This window comes from Apus apus, chromosome 2 (genome assembly GCF_020740795.1).
Source record: "Apus apus isolate bApuApu2 chromosome 2, bApuApu2.pri.cur, whole genome shotgun sequence".
In the NCBI taxonomy this organism is placed as follows: Eukaryota; Metazoa; Chordata; class Aves; order Apodiformes; family Apodidae; genus Apus; species Apus apus.
Genome location: NC_067283.1, coordinates 73,465,867 through 73,482,139, shown reverse-complemented (window position 1 = coordinate 73,482,139; position 16,273 = coordinate 73,465,867). Strand labels below are relative to the sequence as shown.

Below are 16,273 nucleotides of genomic sequence, written 5' to 3'. Positions count from 1 at the left end.
ACCTCCGTTATGTGAATTGTAGAGCTAATGCACCTGTGGTAAGTCTAGAGAGAGTCTACACTGCCCAAGGTGCCATAGTCTGTTGGAGACTCTCACACAACTGAGAAATGATGGTACTGATGATGACGTTCAAAGCAGAAACAATACAGCTTAGTTTTCCAAACTAAAATGGGATTGTGTCTGCCTAGTTTGATCTCTCAAGCCTCTTAGTAAAGGCTGTAGATCATAGTGGTTTGAAATTTTATCTCCCTCTGCAAGCTTCTGATCATTCCCATGAGGGGTACTGGCTGCCTTTCTTGCCTGCCAATCAACTGTCAGTCAAATCAGATGTGACACTCCTTTCCTACTAACTGGCTGCAAGGCATAATTCAAATGAGGAACTACTCAGCTGGTGTAATACTCATAGAGCCCTTACCAGGATAATCAGCATTCATGAAAGGGTACCATTGAGCACAATCTACAGGAAAAAGCCAAAGGCAGAGGGTCCTCAGAGAGGAGAAGTAGAGAAGGAAGATTACAGGGTAAGAAAAAAAGCCCAAAGAGAGTAAGACAGAAGGACAGAGGTGGAAGGAGAGGAAACTTTAAGAAGAAAAAGCAAGACAGAGGAGGGGAAAGGGACATCAAATACAGGTAGAGCATCAAGTTGGAAGAAAAAGGTTACCTAAAGAGAGCACAAATGAAAACACAAGATGAGACAGTGAAAGGAAAAAAAAAAAAAAACAACAAGAAACACAGACTCAAGGAAAAAAAACACACCACAAAACACTGAAAGACAGCAGTCCTCCACACACTCTTCTCTTCCACCATATACTCAGGAGGTAAAGGTAGTGGGGATCTCTTTCTTCAAAGATAAAGCATGTGGTGCTGAGGCAAGTCCTACAACCTGTCATTTTCACTGTGAATTTTGACATAAAACCTGCTCAGTCCCAAATCCCCCGGTCTCTACACTGCAGAATTTGAGTAGAAGCTATCTGCTTTACAGGGACTGATGGAGGAGTGAATATTCCTGCAGGATGAGTTTGCTGAGAGACAGTTAAAAAGTGATCTAATTGGATCAGAAAAGCAAGAAAGTTTGAACTGCAGACATTAAGAGAGAAAAAAAAAAAGTGGATGTTATTTTTATAAATGGTTCCTCTGCCTATCAGTGCTTTAATACACTTACTATTACAAAGCATAGAAATGACACCTAATGTATAAATGTCATCCATTCTCTGTCCCTGAGCTGTTCATAAGTGGCCTTTCACATGTCTTTCAAATGCCAGAAGTGCTCACACCCTTGTAATTGAACAATTAGCCAAGAGGCATGAAAGAGCAGCCATTTCATATTAGAGAAAGTTGACTATTGGTGTGAGGATAAATGATAGAAACAGCTGAATGTCTACAAATAGAGGTAACAAGGCAATTTAACTGAGCAATTAAACTTGATTGGTGTGGGCAAATGAGGATAATGAACATGCTTTGAAGCATACTTTTTCTCAGAAGACTGTTAACCTTAAATATAAACTGAAAATTGTAAGAATATTTGGTTATAGTATTTTCATTCTCATATCATAAAGAAATGTAAACAGGAAAATATTTTAAAACAATAGCAATATATGTATGTAGAGGGAAATTGTCTTACTGTAAAATAAGTCAGACCTGGATCTTCTGGGTTTTTTTAGTGTTTAGTGATTAAAGCTGGTAGGTATTAACATAATAATTATATATATAAAAAATATTCAATATAAACTGCAAGGAAAAAGAATTTTTTACTTGGGCTGGTTGTACTTTTGTCTTTTCATTTGTTAACACCTATTTAATTCAAGCTTCTATATCAAAATTTGAGATATAAAAAGTATGTTATAAAATATTCTAACAGTATTATTTCTCTAACAGCTCAAATTGCAGTTGTAAAATATTTTTACTGTTTATACTACAAAAACCACATTTCTATCATAACAGTTTCAGAGGAAAAGTGAAGGTGAATGTATTCATGTTTGAGATAATAAAAATGAAAGGTAATCTGTCTGCAGATAGAGCTCAGCACAGTGCTGAAAAACACTGAAACATCATCCACGTCATGGACCAGCGCACCACTGTTCTCCAAAATCTATGTACTCTATATCCAATACACCCAAATGCTTTCCATCCATTAAGAGATAATTGCTTTAGCATATACAATACAAAGCAGCCCTTTTTTTGGTACCCATGGGTACTGTCAGCTATTGAGAAGTGCTCCCCGGGATTGCATGCAACACACTTTACTGTCAGCCCAAATATGCTGCTGTTTCACACTGTGATCACATGCAGCTGCCAATAAGAAGCTCCCAGTGTTATCAGTACAAGTTGACTGTATGCTGTCACTCTGACACCAGATCCACCATTTTATTATCCAGTTCTTGTATTCCTGAATTTCATTCCTGTATATTCATGAATTAAAGCCTTTTGGAAAGAGCAGAAATTCACATTTCCAGTCTTGGTTAGTCTCAGACGTACTCATATAAAGACCTTGCAGACAAGTTGCAGCCTGGAATTATTCATTGCACTGCTGAATAACTTTTGAACTACAGCAATTCACTGAAGACTGATTGATAGGCACAGTGACATTTTAACCTGAAGATATCTTTTCTTCTGGTTCAGAAATTATGGCACTTGGCAGGGATTCAATCCCAAAATAAAATAAAAGGATTACATGAGCATCACAGTAGAGAAGTGCCCAGCACTACTACCTAGCCAAAATCTGCAACATATGAGTTGGGTTTTAAAAGAGATCTAGTTGTATCTGTGGCAACTGAGCACAGTTTTAAAGTGGCAGTGTAGCTGTATATAAAAATACATGCTAGGTTCCCCAGAGGTCAGATAGTCCTAGGTAAAAGAGTAAAAAAAAAAACTGCCCTGTTCCAAGATTATACTCAAAGTTATAATTACCATTTGGATCCACTTAATGTTTTTTGCATGGCTGTCCCATTGGCTACATAACATCCATGTACTATCATCCATCACTGAGTGGTCTTGCCAGAGCACAAACCTACAAATCATTGTTACATTAAAGGATAGGATGCCTCTTTCTTTTACACTAATGAAAGATGTGAACAAGTCTTAAATCTTACTCATTAACTCAGAAACAACTTCTGGCAGCCTGCAGTGGAAAGGAGCAACTTGCTTTCCTGATAACAACCGGCACAACTGTGGAACGGTTTTGTCACACTCTGGCACTAAAAAGAAACTTCCAGACACACTTTTCATTTTTGCTTTGTCTTATTGATGTTCATATAGTTCAAGCAGTATGCTCGCCTGGAAGCCATCTGATGTTACTACCTGTACAACCCATCATAATCATCCTCCACTGACAACTTCATTTTTCAAGGAAGATAAAGTCCAAGTCCTGCTGATGCATGGCTTGCCAAAGCAGAAAGGATACTGCATTACTGTAGCCAAAACCAGAATCCTTTTCTTTGGTGTTGGAAGAACCACTGGGAAACATAAATTTCCCTCTGTCAGGAATGGTTTAAGGTACTCTTGGTTCTGCTTTGGAGGAGGAGGTGATTAACTAAATGGTACCACTGTGTAGTTTTAGTATTGTTTTTCTTTTTGCTGGTGGATTTTATTTCTGGCTATAACTATTCTGAAGGCAAGCAAAACCATTCTTTGCAGTGCATTTCACCAGAAGCAAAGCAAACAAGAGGCAGAATCTCTCCAAACCATCGCAAGTAGTGAGACTAAGTCACATACTGAAACAAAAATACCTGTCTATGAGCACACACAAGGGGCTATTTAAACAAAGAAAATTTTTGTGATATAATACATTCCATGCATTTTCAGCATTTGAGGCAGTAATTGACTAAAAGGTATCATATCTTAATTGGATGACATGATATCTACCAAGAGAAAACTCTGGTTTCTCTCAAATCTTTAGTACACTAGCATTCTGTGCTTATTGACATGTTTCTTCCCCAAAAAAGAAAGATGTGAAAAGTCAAACTAAAATTATTCCTTCCATCCGCACTTTTAACATCCTTCATGCAGGTCTGTTGGCAAACACTTGTGTATGTTTTGTTTACCTTGTCACTTGCACTATGATATACACCTGATGCCTTCAGTTTACTGTTCCAAACACAGTGGTTATTTGTTATCTTTACAAGGCCCAAAATTAAAAGTTCCCCTTGTAACTTCTGTGTATTTAGGGAGTCTATGCAAAACAGTTTTGAATTTGTTTTGACTTTCAGAATATCCTTTCTCTGCATCTGGACTATGCACTCTGCTTCCAGAAGTGGCAGCCTATGAGCCAGGCTTTAAGTCTTTGAGTGACCTCTCAATCCTGAACAATTCCTGTGCTTGAAGTGGCTCACTGCAAAACTGAAGACAGCTATCAGTCACCTCTAGGTTGCATCAGTCAGTCTGAGGTGCTCTATGGGTTGCAGCACAGCCCACAGTGTACACAAGGCTCTGGGCTGGATCCCTGTCCCTGGCAAGTCCTCAGCTGTCTTCTTCCACATATAAATGTGCACTTTACGCTGTGCCTCTCAGAGGACCTCCACATCCTTCACCATGCAGAAGCAGGTAGACTAAAGTTCTTCACCTTTCAAAATTTAGCCTCTCTCCAGCCAGCACACCACCTGTGTGAGGGTGCTGTGGTCCTCAGGGAGCACTAGCTGCTGCCTGCACCACTCTCTGCAGAGGAACTTCACTCTGTGCAGGGCATGGGGCTTTTGTGGGCCATTTGTGGCACTCCTGCCCTTGCTCCTGACCAGAAAGTCATAGGGTACTTTACATGCATTAATGTTTACTAATTGCAATTATACGCTTAACTCTGTGGTGAAAGAAGCATTAAGAATAGCCTGTTACACAAGGAATTTGATGTACAGGGAGGCTAAGTGACCTTCAGCACAGCTAAAAGTCAGAAATTTCTAAACTGATATTTTTTTTTAAATTAAAAAAAAAAATTAAAAACCCTCAGTCTTTATCCCCTTTCCCCCCCTGTTTAATTGATTAGGTCACCTGCCTCTCATGTCAATAGGCTGAATAGTTGTAATTCTCTTAAAAGGCAGAACAAATGCTGTGGCGCATCTGCACTGCCTTTATTCCTCATCCATCATTCATGTTTTATGTTCTACCATTTGACTTTCCCAACTGCCCTTCATTCCTATATTGAATTGCACACACATACACACACTTGTCTTATATTCCTCTTTGAAAGATTTACTGGCACTGATAGAAGTTCCCTCTACTGTTGGTCTCTGTGGAATAAAGATAACTCTGAAATGAGGGACAGTTGAGAGGTCAGAGGCCCAGCATGACAATCCGAAAAGAACTTGCAGATTTTGAACTGTCATATGGAAGCTAAGAAAGAAGATAATGACAAATAGGTGGGATGGGCAAGAATGTTATTCAGAAAATGAAAAGGCAGGAAATATAGCCTGGATAATGTTTACGATCATTATAATTGTGAATCTACTTGGCATCACAATTTTATCTAGATATATTACACAAGATAAGAGCCTTACAACCATCTGTTTCAAGCATGCCATATTTCCTCCATTATGGCACATGATGGTACTTACAGTGTAATGGTACATAACCTCCTCCCTTTCTTCCCATTTCACTCAGAGAAGCAAGCAAATCCTGGGAACTTCAAGCCAGTACTTCTCTTAATTCTTATTTTTAATTTTTTGTGCCCTGAACTAAACAATTTTGTTTTCCATATGCAAATGACCTGCTCCTACCAGTGCTTATATTTTGGGCCACATCTTTTCACAGATCATCTTTTCTTACTCTTGTTAGCCATCTGCATCTCTTCATGAATTGTGTGCCCCTAGACTTCTAGCTATAGAAAAACAGTTGAACATATTAAACTTCCTCCTCAAGGATAGTCTTCAGGTGAATTTCATGGTTTATTTTGGGTTACTTAAATCACCAGTCTTTGGAGCTGTGAATACCATTCTCTTATTTGTTTGTACAGCACGGCAAAGTCCTCACTATAAAGCTTCAGTGTCATTAATACAGTACTTGCAGGCTAGCAACAGCAAAAAAAATAAAATCTCTCTTTCAGGGTCCAGACAAAGAACCATTGTTTTTCCACCATTTGTTGTTTACCGTTGGCTGACCAAAAATATTAAACCATAAAGCTTAGAGAAAGCTTTTTATTAAATGAAACTCATATTGCCTGTGACTCCCTTTTGTTTTGCTGCTATTTCCCTCACTGGTGAACACAGGTTCACAGTGGGACAACAGCAGACTGAGAGATGTGGTCAGTCAGTGTAATGTTTCAAAACACAAACTGAAAATGTGTTGTGATGTGAATAGCTACTGCTGATCCCTATGCACTAATGCAGACTGTGACTTGCTTTCACCATTAATGGGGTGAAACAAACCTCAGCATGCACTTGCAAGTACTTCAGGATTCATTGAAGCTTGTAGTTATTGTGAAAGTGTGAGGTGGCAGATGAAGGAAAGAGAAGAATCACCCTCTGGAAGGAAAGGACAAAGGAAAAATATCAATCCTTTCTGTCTTCTAATTTTACAAAAATAAAATAAAAATTGAAAAGAAATAAAACACTGAGTGAACTGGAAGTTAAATTTGTACATTAAAGAAGGAGAAAAACAGATCAGCAAAGGTTACTGCTACAACTATTATTCCCACTGTTTTCTTTTCAGACTTGTTTCTTTTGGAGTCTTATCACACAAAGAAGACTGCAGTCCTTCACCCTCAACTTGCATATACAGAGCAGGGCTCCCGAAGAGCTCAGCTGAAGTGGCCTCTCTGTATGGGAATATCTCTTACCTGGCACTATTTCTTACTTTGTCTCTTTGTGAAACATCAAGCGGTATTTCACCACTAGATGTCTGTTTTAACATAGAAGGTTTTAGTGTTCTGCACAAGCTGACAAAACAATCATTCAGCCATCTTTAGCATGTTTGTCAGCTTTGCCCATACTGTATCTTCATGTTGGACAGCAACATCAAGTGAAGCCAAGTCATTGCTGTAACTTCAATGTTTAGCATCATGTTATCATCAATGAAAGGTTAAGTTCTCCCTAAAAGACAGAACCAAACAATATAACTGTACCTTTGGCTCTATGACATGCTTCCTCCTACCTAGCAGCCCTTGCAATCAAGCTCATTGGGGCATGGGTAGAGGAATTAAAGGGCATGCAAACAGAGGTTTCAGAGCATTCATAGCTTCTTTCCACTCCATGCTCTTTCTGTGGTTTTACACATCTCAGGTCAGTTGCTTAAAGCAGAGTTAACACTGTTTACAACTGTTAAAATTCCTCACAGAATGTTCTGTACACATAGGGAATAGAGTTAATGCCTTATGGATGAAAACTCTTGTGTGTATATCCATGGCAATTGTACACTGGTGTGAGCTTGAGCCTCATGCTATTTCCAAATCACAAGGCCTGTCAGGGTCTACACCATTCACCTGATAAACCCAGCTCATGCAAATATCTATTATTATACCCACAGAAAATATTTTATGAAAAATTCCTTTTAGATTATTCAGACTTATATGATCACCCCAATTATATGTTCTTCAGAGAGAATTATTTTCTTTCATTAATACTAGATAGGATATAATTGGGAGAGTGTAGACACAAATATTCTCAACAAAAGAATTACAGGATTTCAATTCAAAATGAACCCACTTTCCTAGACAGGCAGGGTTGGATTTTGAGCTCTTACTTAAGCCTGGGATTGAATATCACTCCTGCCAGATAGAATCATGGAATAATTAAAGCTGGAAGAAACCCCTAAAGGCTTTCTGGTATAACCCTTGCTCAGAGAGCAGGTCCAATTAGAGTAGGTTGCTCAGTGTCTGGTCAAGTTTTATGTATATCCAAGGATGGAGATTCCACAGCTTCTCTGGCACTTCTCTCACTCCTTAAGCATCTTTCCTTTCTTTTTTTTTCCTTTTTTTTTTCCTCCTAATACCTCATCAGAACTTCCCTCATTGCAACTTTTGTCTATTGCCTCTCATCCTACTGCTGCCTTCTTTAGCTCTACCTTCTTTACAATCTCACATTAGTTAACTGTAAACAACAATAAGCCTTCTCTTCTCAATTCTAAATAAAACAATTTCTCTCTCCTCTCTTCATGCACCATATGCTCCAGTCCCTCTAACGTTCTCAGTGACCCTCCTATAAATTCATTGCAATGTGATAATGTCTTTCATGTGCAGAGGAGGGACAAAACTAGACACAATACTCCAGCTCTGTTCCCACAAACTCTGAATGATCAACACCCTCAATCAACAGGCTATACTTCCACTGAAACAAACCAGTTGGCTTTCTCGCACTGCTGATTCTTGTTCAATTTCTTGTCTACTGGAACGTCCAGATACTTCACTGCAAAACTATTTTCTATCCAGTCTGCGCTGCTGCAAGGAATTATTCCAGCATAGATGAAGGACTTCACATTTGCCTGTTCTGAACTTCGTGATGTTTGCATCAGTCTGTTTCTCCAGGCTGAAGTCCTTCCAGACAGCAGCTCTACCTTCTCACTATTGAGAATGCTTCTCCCAAGCAACCTCAATCTTTGTATTATTTGAAAAACTTATGAGGATGAATTCCATTATTTTAGTCATTAATAAACATGTTAGTCAGCACTAATCCCTAGTATCAACCCCAGAGAAACATCACTAGAAATCACCCACCAGTTAGACTTCATACTACAGATAATGACACTTTGAGCATGGCTATCCAGTCAATTTTTCACACCCCTTATTGGACATTTTTTCAGTCCATATCACACTGATTTGTCTATCAGGATATTATGGGAGACTGGTCTTGCTAAAGCCATGCAATGTCCACTGCTCTCTACTTGTCCACTGCACCATCTCTGCCTTTATGGAAGACAATCTGGTTAGTTAAGCGTGATTTTCCACTACTAAATACATGCTACATGTTTCAAATCACCTCCCTTTTCTTCTTGTACCTGGATTTAGCCTCCAAGGGGATTTGCTTTATAAACTTCCCTGGAACTGAAGTATATCTGGCCAGTCTCTAGTTCCCAGATTCTTCTTCTTGCCCTTCTGTAGAATGGGTGTTACTTTCCTTATTTCAGTTCTAAGAACCTTCCTCAATCACTATGGCTTTTCAGATATTACAGAAAAAAAAAATAAAAATCATCACCATTTTCAGATGCATCGAAAGTTGTCCTATGGAACTGAATTTGTCCAATTTACTTAAAAGGCTAGTAAGGTATTGGTTTTTGTCTGCTGTGGATAATGCTTCGCTCCATCAGAATTTTCTGCTAGGCTTAGAGATCTTTGGGGACTGTTGGCAAATTGCACTTTCACATCTCTGAGCGGTTCTTTTTTATTAATGAGTACGGGTTCAACATAATGCATCCTCTGGTCAACTCATCAATCACCTGGGTCAAGAAATGGTCTTATTATATGATGCATAAACCTAAGTTGCTTGCACACAGACATATTGCCCTTCCAGCAAACATCTGAATGATTAAGGTACCCCGTGAGTACTATGGCCTGCAACCATAGGGTTTCCTTCATCTGTCTAAAGAAGGCTTTGTCTACTTAATCTCTTTGAGCAGGCAGACTGTAACAGATGCCTATTGTGATGTCTTGTGTTGGTCTGGCCTCTTCTCCACAATCACTTGGCTGATTTTTCACCTGTTCCAAAGCAAAGCTCCATCTATTTGAGCTGATCTTTTGCTAATTCACCTCCTTGTCTTCCTGGTCTGGCCTTTCTAAAGGGCCTACATCCTTCTGTTTTGGCTTTCAAGTCATATGAGCTATCCCATCACAGCCTGACTAATACACTTGGAGGATTGTGAAAGAACAATGTACTCGATTGCAGCCTTGGCCATGGTTTCCCATACACAAATTTCTAATCAAGCAGCCTTCCTCAAGAGGGTCCTGTTGAGATGTAAATGTGCAGCCCTTTAGATTGTACCTGCTGTCTTACACAAATCCTTAATTATCTGTTTACATGGTGCAAACTTTTGTTTAGAAACAAAGTTTGGAACATGGTAGCATGGACATACTTTTCCCCAGTTTCTGAACTGTAGAACTAGTTGATCCAGGTATGCAAACAGATTAAAATGCAGACAGATTAAATAGATTATCAACTAAACCTGAGGATATGAATTAATTTCCTTCTTAAGTCTTCATTTAAATCTGAATGTGGGTTCTCATTTGTTTTATTGTTTGTCTATATCCTCCCTTCCCCATCTCCCTGCTTTCCTCCCTGCCACACACATTTTATATAGCATATAAAATTCATACACATATTTCAGGATTTGATTTTCAGCATCAAGTGCTTAAAATACTAAAGGGTCACCTTTCTCAGTAAGCAAAGGATGAGCATTTGCTTTCAAGCACATCCATCAGGGAGTAGTCAGGAGCTGTTACTTACTGAAGAAGCCTGATGTTTTATTCAACTCTATCCCAGTAAAAAACATTTCTGGATGTTAGGCCAAAGGGTGTTTTTGGTTTGTTTTGTGGTTTTTTTTACTAGATCATCTTTGAGATATATTCATCCCTACTGACATAGGAGAATAGATGTTTGCACTGAATTAGAAATGTGCTTGTTCATATAGCTCACTGAAGATGCTGTATTTGCCTACCATATAATTTTGAGGCCTTTTTGAAAGTTCATGAGTTCAAAGAAAACATTTTCTCAGTGATGAAATCAATAATTTTTATGACTGATCAAGAGTAAGCAGTTGTCCCTGGGTGAATTCCCTGAGAATTAAAGGCAATCAAAGCTGGCTATATAATACAGACTGATTTCACTAAATACACACATCACATAATTTAGAGATTAAGGAACATATACTCAAACAAATTCATTATTGAAGGGCATGTTTGCTGAACGCACTTTTTTTTGAAAAAAGTATTATCTCCTAATCTCAGTAGAATACCTACTGTCATCTGCTACTATCTGAGTTCCTTTTTTCGATTGAGTAATACAGTACAGGACAGAACTGCCATTATAGTCAGTCGAAGTCCTTCAAACTAACTGACAAATATTTATATCAAACTCACAAAACCCTTCTGCCATAAAGTGGCTGGGTACACAAAAACACTCATATGTTGGGATTTTTTTGCTGTGTAAGTTTTTTAAGATAAGACATGTATCTGGGCCTTTTGGCTCAAATCAGTATCTTTTCTTGCAAATAAAGGAAAATGGTATATAGTTTATATATTAATTAGTAAGCTTAAACATTGGAAGTACATAAACTGTGTTGTAGGTGCCTTTTCCTGTGCACATACCTGTCTTTTAGATACGAAAGGATATTAGGATGTAGGAGCTATTTTGCTCTGACTTGGAAAAAAGCTGTAACAAAAGTTGGTGCTCTTGAATTGTATGAACAATTCTTACTGAAATATGGGGGTTTAAGGAATAGATTTCCAAAGGAGGCATGCATTTCTTTAAGGACTCACTGTATTCCCATTGAAAGGCACTGCAATTTAGGCACTTAATTTTCCGTAACCCCACAGCTCACCCAGTCAAAATAAAAGCACAGACACTCCTTTTCACTTCACCACAAAGTCTTAAGATACCTCAAAATGTTATTTGAGCTAATACAGACAGCCCCAGAATGCAGAAATTCCCCTAAGGACCCCATCCCTTGGCTTACCTGTGATGACAGTAACCTTCAGCTGGTGGATAATAGCAAACTCCTGAGAGCCATTGGATTTTCTGGCATTGCAGCTGAATTAGGAACAGGCCATCCCTCCACCCTCTAAATGCAGCAGGCTGCAGCAAAGTCACAGTATTGCTCATCTTTACTCTGGTTAAACAATCCTCAGTCTCTCCACACACTAACACAGAACAAATTACACCCAAGGCTCTCAAATCATGTTATAATCATTACATACAGAACTGGACATAGTTAACAACCCACATCTTACTTCAGGGAGAATGTAGAAGCATCAAATAGTGATCTGTCTAAGATCAGACAGGAAGATTGTGACAGAAACAATATTAAAACCTGCCAGCCCTGTATTTGTGGCTACATGCCTATCTTTACCTTTCGTATCTTGTGTTTTGTCAGAGTCACACTTCAATGTGTTTCACTGCACATTTGTATTTTTGTTTATACCAAGGAATTAATCAGTGATTCCTCAAACTAATATTCCCATTTAGTCTTTAAGACCCACTCTTTAATCCAATGGCTGGCTATTCAGTTATGGTGGTAAATTTGCAGTGATGAGAAAGTCTGTCCCCTAAAACCAAATTACTTGCACAGCTCTTTATGGCATTCAAGTATTCAAAGGCTTGAATTTTAATTCCTGATCACTGAAATACAAACACTAGGTAAGAAAATAATTTTAAGCTCTCTTAATCTTCCGCTCAGCTGTTAATGTAAGAGGGTTTTCTTAGTACCTGAGCTAGCGTATGACAAGTCTGGGCCCTTATGCTTTTTAGCATGTGAATGCTGATGCTTCAATTAAAACCAGTCCTTATGTTTACCAGGTACTGTTTCGGTACAACACTACCACACAGTTTAAAAACACTAGCAAATATGGATTATGGTCAGTGTGACAAAGAAATGTCAGATGCTGAAAGAGATGGACCGAAAAGCATAAACCAGTTTTTTAAATTGCCCGGCCTCCCTTAAGAGAACAACCAGATCTCCAGCTTTTGTGAGGGTAATTCCAGAAGTCTGAACAATCTCTTTTGTTACCATCAGTACTGTTTAGCTGAAGAGGGCTCTTTAATCCTTCAGACAAAGGCATAATGAATCCAGAGTTTACAACCAGGGATTTTTTAATTTTTTTTATTTATTTTTTTTTTAAGTGAATGGTTAGTTATTACTCATAGGCTGAACTATTTTGAGTTCCTTAAGAGTCTAAAAGAACAATTGGCTATCTTTCGCACTGTTATGCAGTAGTTCGAAGAAAAGCAAGAAGCTTGATAATAGAACAGGACATTCAAGGGCCAGTATGTATGGTCAGACTTGACAACAAAGTCTTTTGTGTCTTATAAAGACCTGTTTGTCTCTGTAAAGGCAAAACTTGGTAAATTGCTGCTATAACTGTGCTTAGAGAAAACAGAAGGAACAACAAACAAAACTGCATTACCACAAAAGAGCTGAGTGTTCTCTCAGGAGAACATGGAGGCACCTTTACCTCTTTTAAAGTTTTGCTATTTGCTAAATATTTCTTAAGATCTGATAAGAAGTTGCCCCTAGAGAGAAGGGCCAACAGAGTAAGGAATTTTTCTAGTTTGAGGTACTGCAGTGCAGGACAAAAGCTCTTGTGTCATTGTGCTTGTTTAAAGACAATGAAGAGTAGCAGCTGGGGAACCCAGGAAGGAAAAGAGTTGATAGGACTTAGGCAATGCTGAAAGGATTGACACTTTCAAATTTATTTTTTTGCAAAGCTGATTAGCTGTGGCAGCTTGTTTGCACTTCAGCTCAGAAAATCCATTTGTGATTTTGAAGGGTGTGTAATAAAGGTGTGAGTCACCAGAGTATGGATGTTTAATCTTAGCTTCATACAGTTAAAATCATAGAATGGTTTGGGTTGGAAGAAACCTTAAAGATCACCTAGTTCCAACCCCTCTACATGGGAAGTGACACCTCCCACTAGCCCAGGTTGCTCAAAGTCCCATCCAGCCTGGCCTTGAACACTTCCAGGGAGGGAGCAGCCACAATTTCCCTGGACAACCTGCTCCAGTGTCTCACCACCTTCACACTAAAGTATTTCTTCCTAATGCCTAATCTAAATCTACCCTCTTCCATATTTAAGCCATTACCCCTCATCCTATCACTACATAGCCTTGTAAAAAGCCCATCCCCAGCTTTCCTGTAGTCTCCTTCAGGTAATGGAAGGCTGCTATAGGGTCTCCCTGGAGCCTTCTCCTTTCCAGGCTGAAAAGTCCCAGCTCCCTCAACCTATCTTTGCAGGAGAGGTGCTCCAGCCCTTGATCATCTTCAGGGCTCTCCTCTGGACTTGCTTCAAGAGCTCCATGTCCCCTTTATGTTGGGGCCCCTGAGCTGAACACAATTCTGCAGGCCATGAAGCAACACATATAGCCCTCACAAAAAGAGATGGAAAGGAGCCTTCCACCCTGCCTGGAGGGCATGATCTTGGAGGCTCCAAAGTGAGAGAATTTTGCCTCTTCTCCCTGATCTAATGAATAAATTCTTATTCCAGTGTCTTTTATGCTCTATACCTTTTTTTTTTTTTTTTTTTTTTTTTTTTAACTCCAGCACCCTATATTCTTATTATAGTGTTCTATGTTCTTTTTGATTATTTTGAAATCAGATATCACCATTTTATTCTCAGTTTTCCTTCTGAGTACTTGGTTGTTTCTGAATCTTGAAATGCACTTGTTGCTTTTTGATCCATTCATTTTCTGAAGTTGTTCAGCAGCACAAAACTGTCTTTCGCTTCTCCTAGTGTAATTCATTTACAGGGATAGACTGGCACACTTTTGAGAGTGAATGAGAAAGTTCACTGACATTTTGATACTCTCAAGAAATAAAGATAGCATCATCCTGGTGGGTTTTTTTATAGGTTTTGCGATTTTTTTTTAATTCCTGTAGTTCTTGATATCAGAACAATCTATTTTTTTACAAATGATAGAGCTGTTACTGTACATTTCTATCTGACATCTAGCTTTTTTACCCTTTTGCAGTGGGAACATTTTTTTTTTCTTTTTCTTTTTTTTTTTTCTCATTGAACCTCATGCCTTTTTTTTGTGTGGAAAAACCTCAGGGTGAGAGCTAAGAGCCAGTACTTAGGTTAAAGCAAGCACTTAGTGGGCATTATTATTTTACCCTTTGCCTATTATACGCTGAGGTGATTATTTTGACAAAACACTGGATTTACATTTTAATAGTTCAAATATTGGATCCCTACATCCTTTGTAATTTTAAAAAATTATTTCAATTTGTACTGAGTTTTTCTTCCAATCTACCTGGTTCCACACAATCAGGGATGATATGGCTTTCTGTAAACAAAGTAGCCTGGAGACATGAACTTTATATAAACCCACAGCCTGTTATGTAGTTTTATATTAATAAAATTCCACAGCTGAATGAGCCAGGATTTAAAGAATGTCTGGTGCTGCTATACAAACTTTTATAGAACAAAGTCTTTGTTCAAAGACGTGTATGCATCCATACAGAAGGAAGGCCAATAGAAATGTAGCAAGAAAAATTACTAGGATCATCAGCCTTTTCTATCTGGCCTTTTCTTCACTGGCTCTTTTTGGAATCCACATTACTTGAAAACGAGGGATTGGGATTGTAAACAGGATTCCATTTAAGGACTTTGAAGTGCCTATTTTGCAAGCAGAGACTGTATATAGGCTTGTAGCCTAGCAAAGAAAAATAATGAGCATGTGGGATAATTATCTATAAATGTTGGAGGAGGAAGAATGTATGTAAGTAGGAGGAAGTTTTTAAAACAGGAAAATAATTCTAGGTACAAGAACAGCACATCCAATCTGGGAAACAAGATTCTTTCTAGTCACCAGAGCAGTGATTTCTTCAAATAAGCCCTGGTACCAGATGCAGCTTTTCCTTCACTAGTAATGGTGGGAAGTAACAAAGTTAAACCTGCATTAATGAACAGTTAGGAAGCAGTTACACTGAGCCATACTTAGGTTTACTTTATTAACTATAGTATAGCAACTGTAGATACTATAATAAACTAATTACTTACTAATTTAAGTATTCTACAAAGCATGGCATGTCAGGTCAAGAAAGTGAACTATGAAGACTATTGATTACTTAGAACAGCAGATCTTGGGTTAATAGAAGATATAAAAAAGCTGGAATCTATTCTAAGCCCCTGTTGTAGTAGCCTAAATTATGCCCCTATATGGAAGTGCTGCTTCTGACAGTTGTACATCTGGAATCGTGGTACTGTGATCTGTTAAGGCTCAATCTGCTTGCATTACTTTTGTAACCTTGTCAAATTTTTTTTCATTGTTTTATTTTCTTTGAAAATTACAGTTCTTGAATCGTACTTCAGACTCTGGCTCTCCAGCTCTTTTGATGATGCAGAGTAAAAATCTTCATATAATCTTCAAACTACCTTATCTAAGAACGTAGAGGAATTACCTCTTCTAGTTTCTCTAAACACCAAGAAAACCTGTAAACAGTGAAGCGCCTTTCTCCTATTGTCTTCCAAATTCTTTTATAGCATCTATCCTGCCATTTTTAACAGAAATTTAAGCTAAATTTTTTAAATAGCAGTCCCTAAGTGTAGACATCTAAGTCCTGACATAACCTTCCAGATCTCTGACCTGAGCAGATAAATAGCTTCAGTGCTTTAGCCTCTATCTCTCTGCATTCATCACTAAAATAGTTA

General features: G+C 38.4%; 1 protein-coding gene across 1 annotated transcript in view; it reads left to right on the top strand.

Moving 5' to 3' along the window:
* The window catches only part of CDH6 (cadherin 6), a 109,807-nt gene that overhangs the window by 56,142 nt on the left and 37,392 nt on the right, over nucleotides 1-16,273 (top strand). The gene's annotated exons all lie outside the window — the stretch shown is intronic.